This window comes from Chroicocephalus ridibundus, chromosome 19 (assembly GCF_963924245.1).
Source record: "Chroicocephalus ridibundus chromosome 19, bChrRid1.1, whole genome shotgun sequence".
NCBI lineage: Eukaryota > Metazoa > Chordata > Aves > Charadriiformes > Laridae > Chroicocephalus > Chroicocephalus ridibundus.
Genome location: NC_086302.1, coordinates 9,217,565 through 9,234,024, shown reverse-complemented (window position 1 = coordinate 9,234,024; position 16,460 = coordinate 9,217,565).

Here is a 16,460-nt window from a genome sequence, read left to right as displayed (position 1 = left end):
TGGTGGTTAAAAAACGTTAAAGATCCCTGTGACTCTGGGTGTGAGGCACTGAAATAGTGAACAAGCTCTTCTTTTTATAGCCATTGAAAAATAATATTCATTCCTGTATCTAGAAGGAGATCAAAATAAAAAGCGCTCTCTCTAAGGGTGCTCTGATTCTCTACGCTGTCAAGGAGCTTAGACTAGGAAAAGAGCTGGAGAAGCTGTACTTATAAAGAGCTATTCCAGCATCAGAATATATGTCTAAACAGAGAGCCAGTCTAATTAGTTGTTGTGTATAGTAAGTGTCAACACCTAAGTCTAAAGAGATCTGCCTCTGTCTAGCAGCTCTTCTGTAGACGTTTAAATAGCCAGTTTGTATTCTCTGATGATTTGTGTGTAAATAGATACAGAAGTGGCAATGTCTGTGCCCTGGGAGGTTCCAATAAGGCAAAGAAAGCCTGTTTCTATCACTAAGGATTCTATCTTTTTTTATTATGTAAAGGAGTTTAGACTACGAAAAGATTTTCAAAAGATTTCTTTACACAGAGATGTTCAAGCGTCAAAATCCACGTCTAGAGAGATCTGGTGGAGGGCACTCGCCTGGCGCGCAGGTGCACTGTGCATGCGCAGCTACGCTCCCATTGGTCGGATCACCGCATGCCCTCCCATTGGTTGGATCACCTGGCCGGGGTTGGGGTGTGGTAGGGATTGACGGCAGCAACGGGCCAATGGAGCGGCGCTGCCCAAGGAAGAGGGGGTGGGCAGTGAGGCGGCGGCAGCCAATGGGCGCCCACCGTGGGCGGGCCGGCCTGGGGGAAAATGGCAGCCAGCTGGAAATGGCAGCAGGGTGGTCTGGGCGGAAAGCGGGGCCCGGCGGGTGGGTGGTGGTTCGGGCCGGGGCCGCCATGAGCACGTCATGAGGCCACTGGAGCGCATCAAGGTGAATGGGCGTCCCCGAGGGGTGATGGGGGGCAGGAGGTCCCTGAATGGGGCTGGGAGTCTTGAGGGGGGGATTGTCGGGTGGGAGGGGGGTGGCTGGGCCTGGCTCCCCGCGGGGTCCCTTGGTCCTGGGGGGTTTGGGGTGCGGTGCTGGCGATGGCGGAGAAATGAAGCCCATCAGGGCGGTAAGAAAGCGGCGCCCGGGCCGTGCTGGTGCCGCCCCAGAGGGACGCGGGGCCGGGCCCTCTGCAGTTCCCCAGCGCTCCCCCCAAACTGGCCATGGGGCCCTGGGGGTCGCAGGCTGTGGGGTGGCTGCGGTCCCTCAGCGTCGCCTAGTGGGGCTGCAGAGGCGGGGAGGTAGCAGAGAGGGGGAGCCGGTTTGGGGCCCGATATGGAGAGCGGGACTCCTGCTGCTAGGGCTGGCAAAGGGGCTGGTGTGGCTGGTTTTGGGGCTGAGAAAGAGAGGGAGTTGTGTGGCTTTGGGCTCAGGAAGAGGGCTCGAGGTGAAATGCGTGCCAGGCCCCTTCTTTCTGCGCGATGGGTCCGTCCCGGCCCCGCTCTTGAGGGCAGAGGTGGGGTGGGGGTCCCCCAGCTCGTCCTTCTTGGCTGGGTGTGACAACCAGGCTCATTTCTCTGCTCTTCTTTTCCCAGGGTCACCTTCTGCAGCACAGCAAGAAAATCCTGCACGGCTGATTCCGCTCACTGCTTAGGTAGTTGCACACCTGGGGCGAGACACCTTTGCGAGTTCAGGGATGCTACAGATCCTCACCGTCAAAGCTGCAGAAAAGGCAAATTTGCTGCCAGTGCAGAAAAGCTGACAAGGAGTTTTGTGCTCATTTTTGTGCGGATATTTAGTCGTTTGAGGGCCAGAGCCCTCCAAGAGAAGCGTTATAAAAAAAGGTATTTTTATTAATACTAAAGTGAGAAATGTAGAGTAATGCGAGGAATTCAGTGCGTGCTTTTTATTAGCGTCGACAGCTCTAGATTCACCAATAACAGCACTTCAAAAACGCTCACGTCCAGACTGCTCTGAACACCATTAACTAATTAATTGAGCGCCAAAGGCTGAGAAATCATTTCAGGAGCTCAAGTCTTGGGATGTTTAATAACATGAGACGAAGCCTTTAGCTTGGCTTCTGGGTCGGGCTCGCACCCAGGTCAGTGCATTATCAAAAGTATTTCTCATCCCAAATCCAAAACATAGCACTACACCAGGGGCTGATAAAAAAGTTAACTCCATGCCAACGGAAATCATGACAACTGGACAGGGAAGCCAGGATGCAAACAGTCCCGGGGCTTGTGGATAAGTTCTCGATGCCAAACATGCCACCCAGCCTGATGCTCACCTGGACATGGTGCTCGGAAAAAAGGAAGAGCGGGTCAGGGAGGTGAAGACCAGTGCCAGCCTTGGTTGTAGTGACTATGAAATTGTGGTCTTTCTGATCCCCAGGGATGTGGGGAAGAAGAGTAGCAGAGCCTGGGCATCAGGGAATGAGAACCTGGCCAGTTGAGGGCACTGGCAGGTGGGATCCCATGGGGGCAGGGCCTTGAGAGCGTCCATAGGCTTTCATGGCCCTCACCAGCCTCCACCCACACGTCTCTCCATGGGCCCAGGAGACCATTTAAGCCAGGCATGAGTTTCAGCCCCAGCTTGGTCTGTACTGGAGGTGTACGAGTCTCCAGACACAACCATAGACGCAGCCTTGCCCGCCTATGGACCTTGTTGATCCAGACTTGCAAACTCACTTCCCAGCTTAATTCTTTATGGGTTGTACAATGCAATTACACCATGGCCCTCCAAGTCCTAGGCCTTTCAGCTTCCTTTCTTCCAATCACTTGCTTAGGTTTTGGGAGGAGAACAGGAAAAGCAGGTGAGGTTTGTGGGTGCCAATGATTAAACGCAGGGAGCAAAACTGTTATCTTCAGCTCCTTTCTCGCAGGCTTTAAGTCTTCCACAGGAAGCTGAAGGCCCTGACATCGCCCCACCTCCCTCTCTTTTAGCAATTAAGTTGAGGGTACCCAAGGCAGAGGGTACCCTCTGGCCAAGAAGGTCCTTATTTCAACATCTGACTATTTTCTGTTATTCTCCTGCCCAGCACCACCGTTAGAAGACTGGCTTCATCTTCCTGAAAACCTCCCCATAGGGACGAGCAGGTCACTGTGAGGTTCCCAAGGCTGCCTCTTCTGCAGGTTGAACAAAGCCCTTTCACTGAATTTCTCCTCCCAGGCAAGTGCCCCAGCCCCTGAGCATCCAAATGACCCTCCACTGAACTTGCTCCCAGTTATACACATCTTCCTTGCTCTGGTGACTTCTCTCTGACCAGTAGCCCAGCAGCCACACAGCTGCTCCCTCCCTCCTTCCCATCCCCAGTGGAGGCCCAACAATTAACACCGTAGTGTACAGGTGCTCTAACAAGTGGTGAGCCGGGGGAGACAGTTGTGTACCTCACTCTTGGCAAGGCTCCTCTTTCTGTGCTCCAGGACACTGCTGGCCGACTTTGCTACCACTTTGCATGGTGGGACCATGGTTTGCCTTCTGTCCCCCAGCACTACCAGGGCCTTTTCTGCAGAGCTACTCCCCAGCCAGGAAGTCCACAGGCCCTGCAACTGCAGGCTGCCAGGCTAGGCCAGGTGCAGCATCTGGCCTTTGTCCTTCTTGTACCTCATGAAGTTCCTGACAGGACAGTCACCCCACCTGGCAGGTTTCCCCTCAATGGCATCCCTAAGACATAGGAATGGTCCTCCCAATTTAGTGCCATCGACAAACACGGTGAGAGTTGCCTTCTCCAGGTCATGGATGCAGGTGTATAACTGCACAGAGCCCAGCAGAGACCCCTCTGCAGCCCCACAATGCCCCAGTACGTCCCAGTGGCCTCAAGGTAGGGTGTGAGCCCTTCGCCATTGCTCTCTCAGCCTGATCACGCAACTGGTGTTTTACCCATCTCTTTCTCTACCCATCCAGGCTGTAATATCCCAACTTGGGTAAAAGAATATTGAGGGAGATTGTGCAAAGAGTTTTGCTGAAGCTGAATCACAGTATCAAAGAATGGTAGGGGTTGGAAGGGGCCGCTAGAGATCATCTATAGTCCAACCTCCCTGCCAAAGTAGGTTCACCTACGGGAGGTTGCACAGGATCGTGTCCAGGAGGGTTTGGAAGATCTCCAGAGAAGGAGGCTCCACAACCTCTCTGGGCAGCCTGTTCCAATGCTGTCACCATCAAGGTAAAAACGTTTTTCCTTATGTTAAGATGGAACTTCCCATGTTTCAGTTTGTTCCCATTGCCCGTTCTCCTGTCGCTGGGCACCACTGAAAAGAGCCTGGCCCCATCCTCCTGACACCCATCCTTTAATTATTTATAAGTGTTGATAAGGTTCCCCCTCATACGTCTTTTTTCCAGGCCGAAGAGACCCAATTTCCTCAGCCTTTCTTCATAAGAGAGCTGTTCCAGTCCCCTCAGCATCTTGGTAGCTCTCTGCTGCACCCTCTCCAGCAGTTCCCTGTCCTTCTTGAACGGGGGAGCCCAGAACTGGACACAGCACTCCAGGCGCAGCCTCACCAGGGCAGTGTAGAGGGGGAGGATGACTTCCCTCCACCTGCTGGCCACGCTCTTCTTGATGCACCCCAGGATGCCATTGGCCTTCTTGGCCACAAGGGCACATTGGTGGCTCATGGTCATCCTGTTGTCCACCAGGACTCCCAGGTCTCTTTCAGCTGAGCTGCTCTCCAGCAGGTCAGCCCCCAACCTGTCCTGGTGCATGGGGTTATTCCTCCCCAGGTGCAGCACCCTACACTTGCCCTTCTTGAATTTCATAAGGTTCCTCTCTGCCCAGATCTCCAGCCTGTCCAGGGCTCGCTGGATGGCGGCACAGCCTTCCGGTGTGTCAGCCACCCCCTCAGCTTTGTGTCATTGGCGAACTTGCTGAGGGTGCACTCTGTCCCCTCATGCAGGTTGTTGATGAATATATTGAACAGGACTGGACCCAGTACTGACGCCCGCGGAACACCACTCGTCACTGACCTCCAACTAGACTCTGTGCCCCTAATCACGACCCTCTGAGCTCGCTCTTTCAACCAGTTATCTATCCACCTCACTGTCCATTCATCGAGCCCACTCTTCACAAGCTTCCCTATGAGGATGCTGTGGGAGACCGTGTCGAAAGCCTTGCTGAAGTCAAGGTAGACCACATCCACTGCACTCCCCTCATCTATCTGTCCAGTCATGCCATCATAGAAGGCTATCAGATTAGTCAGACATGATTTCCCCTTGGTGAATCCACGTTGACTACTTCCAATAGCTTTCATTTCCTCCACATGCCTTGAGATGACGCCCAGAACAAGCTGGTCCATCATCTTTCCAGGGATGGAGGTGAGGATGACCGGCCTCTAGTTCCCCGGCTCCTCCTTCTTGCCTTTTTTGAAGACTGGAGTGACGTTGGCTTTCCTCCCGTCTTCAGGCACCTCGCCTGTTCTCCAGGACCTTTCAAAGATGATGGAGAGCAGCCCATTAACAACTTCTGCCAGCTCCCTCAGCACTCTTGAGTGCATCCCGTCAGGTCCCATGGACTTGTGAATATCCAGCTTACTTAATTGATCTCTAACTTAATTCTGCTCAACCAAGGGGAAGTCCTCCTTTGCCTAGACTTTCCCTGTTACTTGCAAAGTCTGGGACTCCTGAGGGCTGGCCTGAGCAGTGAAGACCGAAGCAAAGAAAGCATTCGGTAACTCCGCCTTCTCTGCATTCTCTGTCCCCCTGGATCCTCTCTTATTCAACAGCGGGCCCACATTTTCTCTAGTTCCCCTTTTGCTTCCAATATACTTGAAGAAACTTTTCCTGTTGGCCTTGACATCCCTTGCCAGGTTTAATTCCAAGGAGGCCTTGGCTTTCCTCATCAGTCCCAGCTGTTAATAGTGGCTATATGTTTGGGGCCATATACTACCTCCTACAAGATGAAAACAAGGCCACTTGGCGCATGGAAAATGTGCACCTCTTGCCAATACCTCCCCACATTGCATCAGTTCCAAAGATTTAACGCCCTACCAGTCTTTTCAAAACTAAACCCGTTGATATGTTATTTTTCATACACGTTAGCTACCAGCAAGCTTTTACTGGTAGTTTTTTTCTGACACTAATCTTTGCTAATGTTCAGCTATCACTGGAAATCTCATCACATTGGACAGTTTACTGAAAACGTTTTATGGTCATCAAAAATTGGCATAACAGGGCTGTAATGTATTATGCATTGATAATAATCAAGCAGCAAAATTTGAAGCGTGGCACAGGCTCTTTCGTGTCATTATTTGCAATGCCCGAATTTGTTTACATTTTAAGAAAAAATAGTACCAATCACTTCGGAATTCAGTCTTTTTTTAATTATCTGTCGTTCTGTGTAGTGATAGATTTCACGTTTTGGTCCTCTTTCTCTTTGCTCTTCTTCAATTTTTTCTTCTTGTGCTAGTGTTTGTGGCTCTTTCCCAATTCCGTGTTGTTTCCAAGGTATTTCTTACGCTTCTTGTGCTGCTGCTTCTCTTTTTTCTTTTTCTTGCTGCCTTGCTTCTCTGCTGAGCTGTCACTGCTGCTGTGGCTTCAAGTCTGACTCTCAGAAGGGCTTTGACCTCAGCTGCAGCTAATGCTGGGACTGCTTAGACTTTTGACTTCCCCTTGCTTCAGACTTCAGCTTCATGACATCTTCAGCTGGGGCTGGGATATCATTACTGTGCTCCTCCATTGTCTCAATGACACTTTGTTTTGCATCTGGCTCTTCTTCAGTCTTTCTAGCGGCACTTCCTCCAGTAGAACTACCGCTAAGAGGAAAAAAGCATACATTAATAATGGCTGGGATACATGATCTTTTGTAAGATTTTATAAAACAGCTTTTCTTTCAATTCTGTATCTTCAGTATTTTTTCAAATGATGTTCAATTAGGGGAACAGGCAAGAGAAAGAATGAGTCCACTAGCTAATATTAGGAGCAATCAATTAATTTAGTATCTTCCTACTCTACATTTAATTAACAAGACACAAGATTATCAGATTGGGGTCCCTCTGATCTGCTATTTCCTTCACGTCCTACTTCTACCAATGGTAGATGAATTAGATACACGTTCCCGTTTCAACATAGAAGCAAGCAATTACAGAGAGGTATACACAACACAAATTTTATCCTCATGTCCCATGGTCTTCTTTAGAAAAATGTACGTTTTAGAAACTTTTTAGAATATCAAGACACTGTCTTAAGTCTACAGCGATGTCTTCAATGTTTTGAGTTTGCTTTGTGCTTCTTTAGAGGCTGAAATGTAAGGAATAGCAGCTCCACATGAGATCACTTTCCTTTTTTTCACATGTTGCACCATGGAATACAGAAGACACATCTCCAAGGTAAGGGCCAAAAGAGCTGGCACTGAGCTGGAAGCCGTGTAGCTGTGTCACCACTGTGCGCAAAGCTAAAATCACTACAGTATATTGGCAACCAAGCTGCTGTTTCTGCAAGGTATGATTCCACGTCATACTGACAAAGGTAGATCATTACAGTAGCTTGCAATTTTTACTTTCAAAGTATTGCACGGTATAGACCTGTCTGTTATCCTTGCCTTTAGCAGTAAGCTGGATGGGAAGGAAGACATGGGGAGGACTCCTCAGAGTCATCATGTAATGAATAAGAAGAGGGGGAAAAAGTCCCAGAGGAAGGGTCAAACACGTCAGCAATGAATTAACCTTCTGAGCTTTCTGTGCAGTACAGACTGTTTGTTTTCTTTAACCAAATTTGATTCTGAAACAAGTAGAGTTTAACAGGAAAAGTCATGGTTATTCCCTAATGTAGTACGGATTTAGCCGTTCCTTTCATTAGTCACCATAAATAATTTCACATTTTTGCGGCTGTGGGGAGGAGGAAAGAAAGAATAGGGAAAGAAATGATAGAATCAAAGAATCATAGGGTTGGAAGGGAACTCTAGAGATCATCTAGTCCAACCCCCCTGCCAGAGCAGGGTCACCCAGAGCAGGTGGCACAGGTGCCGGTCCAGGCGGCTTTGGAATGTCTCCAGAGACGCAGACTCCACCACCTCTCTGGGAAGCCTGTTCCAGTGCTCTGACACCCTCAAAGGAAGGTAGCTCCTCCTCATGGTTAGGGGGAACTTCCTGTGCTCAGGTTTGTGCCCATTACCTCTTGTCCTGTCACTGGACACCACTGAAAAGAGCCTGGCCCCATCCTCCTGACCCCCACCCTTTCAGTATTCATAAGTGTTGATAAGGTTCCCCCTCATACGTCTTTTTTCCAGGCCGAAGAGACCCAATTTCCTCAGCCTTTCTTCATAAGAGAGCTGTTCCAGTCCCCTCAGCATCTTGGTAGCTCTCTGCTGCACCCTCTCCAGCAGTTCCCTGTCCTTCTTGAACGGGGGAGCCCAGAACTGGACACAGCACTCCAGGCGCAGCCTCACCAGGGCAGTGTAGAGGGGGAGGATGACCTCCCTCCACCTGCTGGCCACATTTTTCCTGATGCACCCCAGGATGCCATTGGCCTTCTTGGCCACAAGGGCACATTGGTGGCTCATGGTCTTCCTGTTGTCCACCAGGACTCCCAGGTCTCTTTCAGCTGAGCTGCTCTCCAGCAGGTCACCCCCAACCTGTCCTGGTGCATGGGGTTATTCCTCCCCAGGTGCAGCACCCTACACTTGCCCTTCTTGAATTTCATAAGGTTCCTCTCTGCCCAGATCTCCAGCCTGTCCAGGGCTCGCTGGATGGCGGCACAGCCTTCCGGTGTGTCAGCCACCTCCCCAGCTTTGTGTCATTGGCGAACTTGCTGAGGGTGCACTCTGTCCCCTCATGCAGGTCGTTGATGAATATATTGAACAGGACTGGACCCAGTACTGACGCCCGCGGAACACCACTCATCACTGACCTCCAACTAGACTCTGTGCCCCTAATCACGACCCTCTGAGCTTGCTCTTTCAACCAGTTTTCAGTCCACCCCACTGTCCATTCATCTAGCGCACTCTTCCCAAGCTTCCCTATGAGGATGCTGTGGGAGACCGTGTCGAAAGCCTTGCTGAAGTCAAGGTAGGCCACATCCACTGCCCTCCCCTCACCTATCCGTCCAGTCATGCCATCATAGAAGGCTATCAGATTAGTCAGACATGATTTCCCCTTGGTGAATCCATGTTGACTACTTCCAATAGCTTTCATTTCCTCCGCATGCCTTGAGATGACGCCCAGAACAAGCTGGTCCATCATCTTTCCAGGGATGGAGGTGAGGATGACCGGCCTCTAGTTCCCCGGCTCCTCCTTCTTGCCTTTTTTGAAGACTGGAGTGACGTTGGCTTTCCTCCAGTCCTCAGGCACCTCGCCTGTTCTCCAGGACCTTTCAAAGATGATGGAGAGCAGCCCAGCAATGACTTCTGCCAGCTCCCTCAGCACTCTTTGGTGCATCCCATCGGGGCCCACGGACTTGTGAATATCTAATTGATCTAATTGATCCCTCACTAGATCCTCCTCAACCCAAGGGAAATCGTCTTCTTTCCCCGTTACTTCCCCCTGGGACTCCTGAGGGCTGGGCCGAGTAGTAAAGACCAAAGCAAAGAAGGCATTCAGTAACTAATGATGATGTACCTGGTGTAATTTACAAGAGTTGAACCAGATCCATCAGCTGCTGTTACTTTTCTTGTCACTTTTCCCTTTGCTTTTTCTTGTTTAACTTTGCTGCTGCTCGGCTTAGGTTTCTCAACAGGTTCTTTTGCAGGTGGCACATTTTCACATTTTCTCCACTCACAATCGTTTTGCCAGTTGCTTGGTTAAGTTCGATCTTTTTTGCGGGGTTGTTAAGAAAAGCAGATTTATCCCCTTCTGTAGGTCGCTCTCCTTTTTCACCATCAGGCTCAGTCTTCCCCTTCGGCGATGTTTTCCATTCAGCAGTTTCTGGTTTAGAGGCCTTTATGTAGGTGGCTTAATGATCTTTATCAACCTTTTCATCTACTTTTCTTTTCCTTTTTTCATGTTTTGCATCAGAATAGTATCTTCGGTATGGGGGTGACTTTGACTTTGAACAGTGATAACTATGGGGCCTTGATCTAGAACGACAGTTACGACTCTTCCCTTTGCCTCTTCTTGGGCAGGGTGGCGATCGCGAGTAGGAACGAGAATGGGAGCGACTAAATGATCGAGAGTAGGAGCAAGAGTGGGAAAAACCCGATCTTGACTTGGAGTAGATATATGAACTTCTAGAGTAATGAAGCACCACAGGGAGACTTGGACCTTAAAACATAACACCAAAAAAAAAAAAAAAAAAGTAGTTAATTCAAAACAGTCACTCTCCCCAGTTTTTTTCCTCCCAAATTTGATTTATGTATTTTTTTTCCCCCTCTCCATATGCTTATGGCAAAGCTTTGTTCAGCTGCTGACATAACGCTACTGTGACTTGAAGAACTTGATAACATGTAGAAGCTTCTGCTTAGAAGACAGAACACCTGCTGCTGTGTTAGTGTAAAAACATACAGAAGGGTAAGTCTATTTCCGCTCACTTCTATCACATGATCTACCGTAGCTATTGATTGACGTAAGGTGATGTATACTGGCCTATACTGGTAGGTGAGCACGCACATTTTTCACTACTCAGCAACCACATGCAGCGCAAATCACTTTTGTTGCAGCAAGGTGCAAAAAGAGCAAGTCTTTATGGCTACAGTGCAGCATCAAACATCAAGAAAACACGATTTAGCCTGAAGACAGGAAAGCTTAATTTTAAAATGCCAGCTTAGTCGATTTAACCTCACTGCTTATTTGGCAAGGATGCAAAATACTTGTATTGCAGTCTTACATACAGGACTATTCAATCAACACCTCGAGACGGATCTCCTAGCAAAATTTTGCACACACGTCTAGCTCTAACCAAGGGTAGTGACCACATTTCAAGAAAAATCATACCTCAAAGCGTCTAAACTCAGCCTCTAGTAGTATGACTCAATGCCATTCCTCTAGGAAAGAGACTGACAGCATTGCTACTAAAGAGCTATTCAGACACCTGCCCAAGTCATCTCTCGGGACAGAAAACATCAGCTACCCTGAGGTTTTTCTTCGCAAGCTTTTCTTTTCTTATTTTTTATAAAGAACCGTTTCACATTATACTGCATATGTTCATCAGCATCATTCCTGCTCTCAAAGTCCGTCACAAGTTTTAGATTTCCTTACAAACAAGCCTGATCTTTTAATTCCTAAGAAAAATTTAACAGTGTCAACAAAATACTAGCAAAAACCACCAGTTTGCAATCCAGGTTAAAAACTCTCCGTGTATCCACATGAGATAGACAAAAGAGGAAATGAAGACAATTTCCCTCACATATCTCCCCCAAAGTGCTTTGAGGTAATGGTTGCAATCAGAACAGGGAGACGCGGAAACTCCAGCAACTGCTCCTATTCCGTCTCCAGCCCTCTCAGGTTGTCAGGAGGTGAGGGATGTCATTGCAGCAAAACTGTACTAAAAGAAACCCTTGTTCCTTTACAACAACTGCCACATTATAACTATCGGTCAACCGCAAGCTCTGCCATATATTTGAGCTAGTAAGCTACATATGAAACTCCTATCACTGCTAATCCCTTGAACCATCCAGTCCATCGAATGATAGAGGGGTGGAGTGGAACTCCTCCTGATTCTTCTAGACAATCTGCTTCTCCATTACGGACACGTAAAGCACTCACCTGGAAAATGAACGCCCGCACTCCTTTTGCATTTTTTTGTATTCCGTCAACTCCTTAGCAAAAGGAGTTTTTCTTTTCCCTGTTAAAATAAGTTTGACCTTTATTACAATTAGAGTTTGACCTTTACTACAAAACGACACCAAGAAACAAACCATGCCCAATGTGAGAAAATGTATACTGCATGCAAGTGCAAAAGGTGAATATCCTATTTAAGCAAAACCAGTTTAGAATTCCTGTAAGTCGAAGGAAAGTTTTAGAATTACATTTGTCTTCTTTCAGTTTTGCATGTTTGCCATCTGCAACAAAGAAGCATGTTGAAAAAAATACTATGTCATTTTTGCTTATGTCAGATGCACTTCAGTGTAACTGCAGTCCAATATGCTATCAAAATACAAAAATGAAAAACAACAAACACAACTTCATTGAGCCAAGTACTTACTCCTCTTTCACTCGCTGGTGTTCTCTGTAAAACTCCTCCCCAGATAAAGGAGGAGCTTGTGTCATTGGGATGGGATCGGAATGAGCCGTTGGTACTGCTGTCAATACCCAGGCTGACGACGTGTTTGCCGGAGCTGGGGGATATCCTGGAGGGGAGTCAGTGTAGCTGGCAGATGGAGGCTGACCAGGTGGAAACTAAGGAGGAAATTATGGTCGTAGCGCCCCCGGTAGGAGAGGAAGTGCTTGGGGTGATGGAGGGTACAAGGAAGGCGGAGGCACCAGCACAAAGACTGCTGTTGATGCTGGTAGTGTTGGGGCTTGAGTCCTCTGGGTACGTTCACCACACAGGCATCCTCGATTGGAACTTCTAAAGAAACCCAAATATACGCAGCTTTGCGACTGTGGATGGAGGCTGCCCGTGCTTAGGAGAGACTCCCACGTGCCAAGTGCCCACCGCTCCTCTACCAATCCTTGATACACTTAATACTTCACACTTCTCACCTTCAAAGTACTGCACAAATAATAACTAATCTTCTCTCAAACTTCTTTGGACTTCTTTCACATATGCTTCCTATGTTGTGGGCTCATGATGATGTATTTGGCCTGTTCTCACCCCTGAATTGTTATTTTCTTGCTTACTGAATTTGAGATTTTTAGATAATCTGTGGGATGGATCCTGGGTTTTGTTTTCATTTTTCTTCAAGATTCTATAAACACAATGCACCCTTACAATCTGTCTAGAACAAATATATACCAAAAGGAAGGACTAACTTGACGCTGCAGTAATAGATCAAACAGACTCCTCTCTCTCCAACTGAGAGAAAGCAGCTTGGCTTTTTGAGATGACTAAATGGAAGGAATTCAAAATTGTCATCATATAAGAGCGTTGACTTTTCCAATAATTTGCTCAATCGGTATCAACTAAGTTGTTAAAAGAAGAATGTTGGAGGCTGAATTCTATTGGGAAATCAATTTCGTCAGCTCGATTCAGCCAGTAATCAAGAGGGCATCTTTCCACCTGATCCTTTAATTATATTTCATTTTTATATGTACTTACGGTTTCCTCAAAATCCTCAGCACCACACAGCCACTCCCTCGCTCCTGTCCAGAGAGAGTGAGAACAAGCAAGTTTTCCCTCCTGGCCCCTTCAGTGTTTCAGCAATATCCAAACTTATGATATTTGTGAGCCAGGCCCTGGGGAGAAGGAAAAAAATGTTGTTTTGAGGATGAGGTCACCAGGAAAGCATAGTGACCCAAGGTTTGTGTGGCGATGAAAGCACCTCCAGAGACAGTGAGAACAAACAACACTTTTACCTCCTGGTACCTTAGGAGCGGGAACAATCTGCAGATGGTTGCAGATTTTGATCCTGGCCGTGGGGAGAGTGAAGAGAGCTGTTTTTGAGGATGAAGCCTCCAAGAAAGGGTAGAGCCTCAGGGTTGGTGGGGCCATGAAAGTGGTTCTCAGCGACAGTGAGTACAAGCAACATTTTTACCTCCGGGCACCTTTTGTGTGCCAGCAATCGCTCCATGGAATCAATTCTGTTTAAAATTAATGCATAATAATTCCATTATCTCTCATTAAAAAACAAGAACTAATGAAAGCTTTTATACCTCGATATATAGATATAGATACATTATAAAAAATTCATGTAAACAAACAGATTTGACTTCAGGTCACAACTAGCGGCCAGGATTTGTTAAATCGCAGGTTTTCCTTTTGGGACAGAACATGGGCTGAGGACAATATGCTGGCCTTATGGGCCTTCAGTGTTTCTCAAGAGAAAGGTTTATCTTCCAAGTACTTACATGACTCTCATACACATATGTAAGTATAAAGATATATTTTATCTACTGATATATATGTATGCATTTAAACATGTGTAACTAATACATATATATGAAGGTATACAAACACATACAAAATGCATTTATCATCGTTACATGTGTGGATATACATAAATCATTCCACTATCTCCACCACCCCCCATGCAATGTCTGCTATTCGCCTCCAGGTGTACTCAGATCCCCACTTTTTCCCTCTGCGTGTCCTCAATGCTCAGTCCTGCAGCTGGAGAATGAAATGCAGAGGCTTCCCTCTGCCCCAGCCTCACTTCAACAGAGAGCAGAATCAAGATCCGGAAGAGTGGAGAAGGTTAAAAACACCAGAGAGGAGGGAGGTCTTTCTACAAGAATTTATCCTCCTCCCTCCTTTCCTAATAGCTGCCAGGAGACAGATAACGCTCAAAATCATATACACTGGCTTTTCAGGTTGGCTCTTTGCTGCAGCTGCTCCATGTAATGGATGTCCTGCAGCATCACGCAGTTGGCCACTTTCCCCCAGTGCCCACGGGTGACAGGCAGGGGAGCTGCTGGCATGTGGAGGGCCTGGCAGCAGCATATGGTGGTCTACAGTTAAGAGAGAGAGTCACATGTGCTAGGTCAAGTGTGCCTGGCAGGCTCCTGTTGCTCTCTCCTGACCATGTTGAGAGAGAAACCAAGGACTAACATTCCCCAGGGGCCCTAGGGGCCATCACAAGCCAACCAGCTCTACCAACTGATTTGATAACCCGTTGCTCTTAGTCAACTTTGTGGACCTGCCATGGAGTTCATTCTGGCCTCTCTCCCCGCTGCCAGAAGAGATGTTAGCATTGACAGTGCTGGCCAAGTAGATGTATTTGGCTCCTTCCAGCCTGAGAGGAAGGACAGCAGGACATAAGCAAGCTCAGAGGGGAGGATTTCTCATACTTAAAGATTGTTGTTCACCTGACCATGCAAAGAAGACTGGTATCTACAAGACACCTCCCAACAGGAAAACTACAGAACCATTTAACTTGTAGGAGAGTAATGAGGATGTGCAAAAGCCCATGGGCAGATCTGTGGCCCAGGAGTTCCAGGCTCTTGTTTTACATCTCTTCGCTCCTTCCCAAAACGCCTTCTAAGGCCCCCTTTGGCTTTAAACATGCAGGAAGATAGTTTTGGTATTCCTAACCCATCTCTTAGTTTTCATCCACCTCTCCAAACACTCCACTTGCTTTGTACCACAAAGCTATGAGCTGAAATCATACAACTTGCTTGCAACTAAGGAAAGCTTCCCAAATAGTTCCATTACAATTCACCCCAGGCCTTCCTGACTTCTCCACTCCTCTCCCTTTCTCATTGGCCTTGCAGAGACTGAGGCAGGAAAAAGCAGGTCATTGTTACCAGGTGGACACGGACACGTTTCCCTCGCACTGTGCGTGCCCAATTAGGCAGAGGATCAAAAGGGAAAAGAGAGATTCCCATCTTGCTGGAGGGTAGAAACCCCAACCATATGCTCATAAACAAGCCAGGGGCCTCACTGACCTAAATTCTCAAATCAAAAAAGGAAATAGGACACCTTTGAGCTACCAAGGCTAAAACCAACAAAAAATGTTTTGTTTGTTGGCTTTGGGTTGAGGGGGAGGGGGTGTTTCTGCAGAAAGAGCTGTGACTTCACTTCCCCTCCTTCCTAAGCAAGACAAGCGAGGGACACCAAAATGCCAGTCAGCAGATTTCTGGCCTGGCAGCTCCAGGCAACCGCATGCCATTTCAGCCTCTACTCCTGGGTGGACTTCAGGGCATCCCTTTGTAGTCAGCTATGGTAAAAGCAGGCCGTACTGGCACTTGATTGCTTCCTGCGGCATTTCAGTCTCGACTGCTGGACTTGCCTTCCTGGTTTTTCACCCTGGCAGGTCAATTGGTCGAGCAGAAGGCTTGCGGGCAATGGACTGCAGAGCTTCCTGACCCACGGGCCTACCAGCTTCTTTCACAGGGCGTGCTGCAAGTTGCAAGATCTTGTTACTGGTCTCCCAGTTCCCACCTTCGGCTAGGCATTGGACCCTCCAGGGCCTTCCTCGATTCATGAATGTTCTGCTTTGAACGACGTGCTTTTAAACAAGAGATTAAGATAAATGCAATCTAAGTCAAAGCGTTGACGCTCCCCTGAATCCATTATTGTATCTCAGGTTATCTTGCTCCACAATTACCTTTATAACACACGGGCACCTATGGGTGCAAGTTCTGGGGCTGGCAGCAGGCTGAAGACTTCCACCCCTCTGGGTGACCGTCTCCCAAAGGCCCGGAGGAAGGCGAGGGCCCGCCGTCCTGCCGCTGCCTCCCCGCCTCGTAGCGATGGGCGAAGAAGCGCCCCGGCCCCGCCGCGCCGCGCCGGACCCCTCCGGCCCCGCCCCCGCTCCCGGCCCCGGCCCCGCTCCCGGCCCCGCCCCGCCCCCTCCTCCGGCCGGAGCCCCGCGCGCACGCGCGCTCGCGGCGGGCTGCCGTCGCGTCATGTGACGCCGCTCGACACGGGTGTGTCCGCTCGCTGCGCCGGATGGCGGGTCGCGCTGCCAGCGACGAGCGAGCCGTGTCATGTGCGCGTCACGTGATGCCGTCCCGGGGCG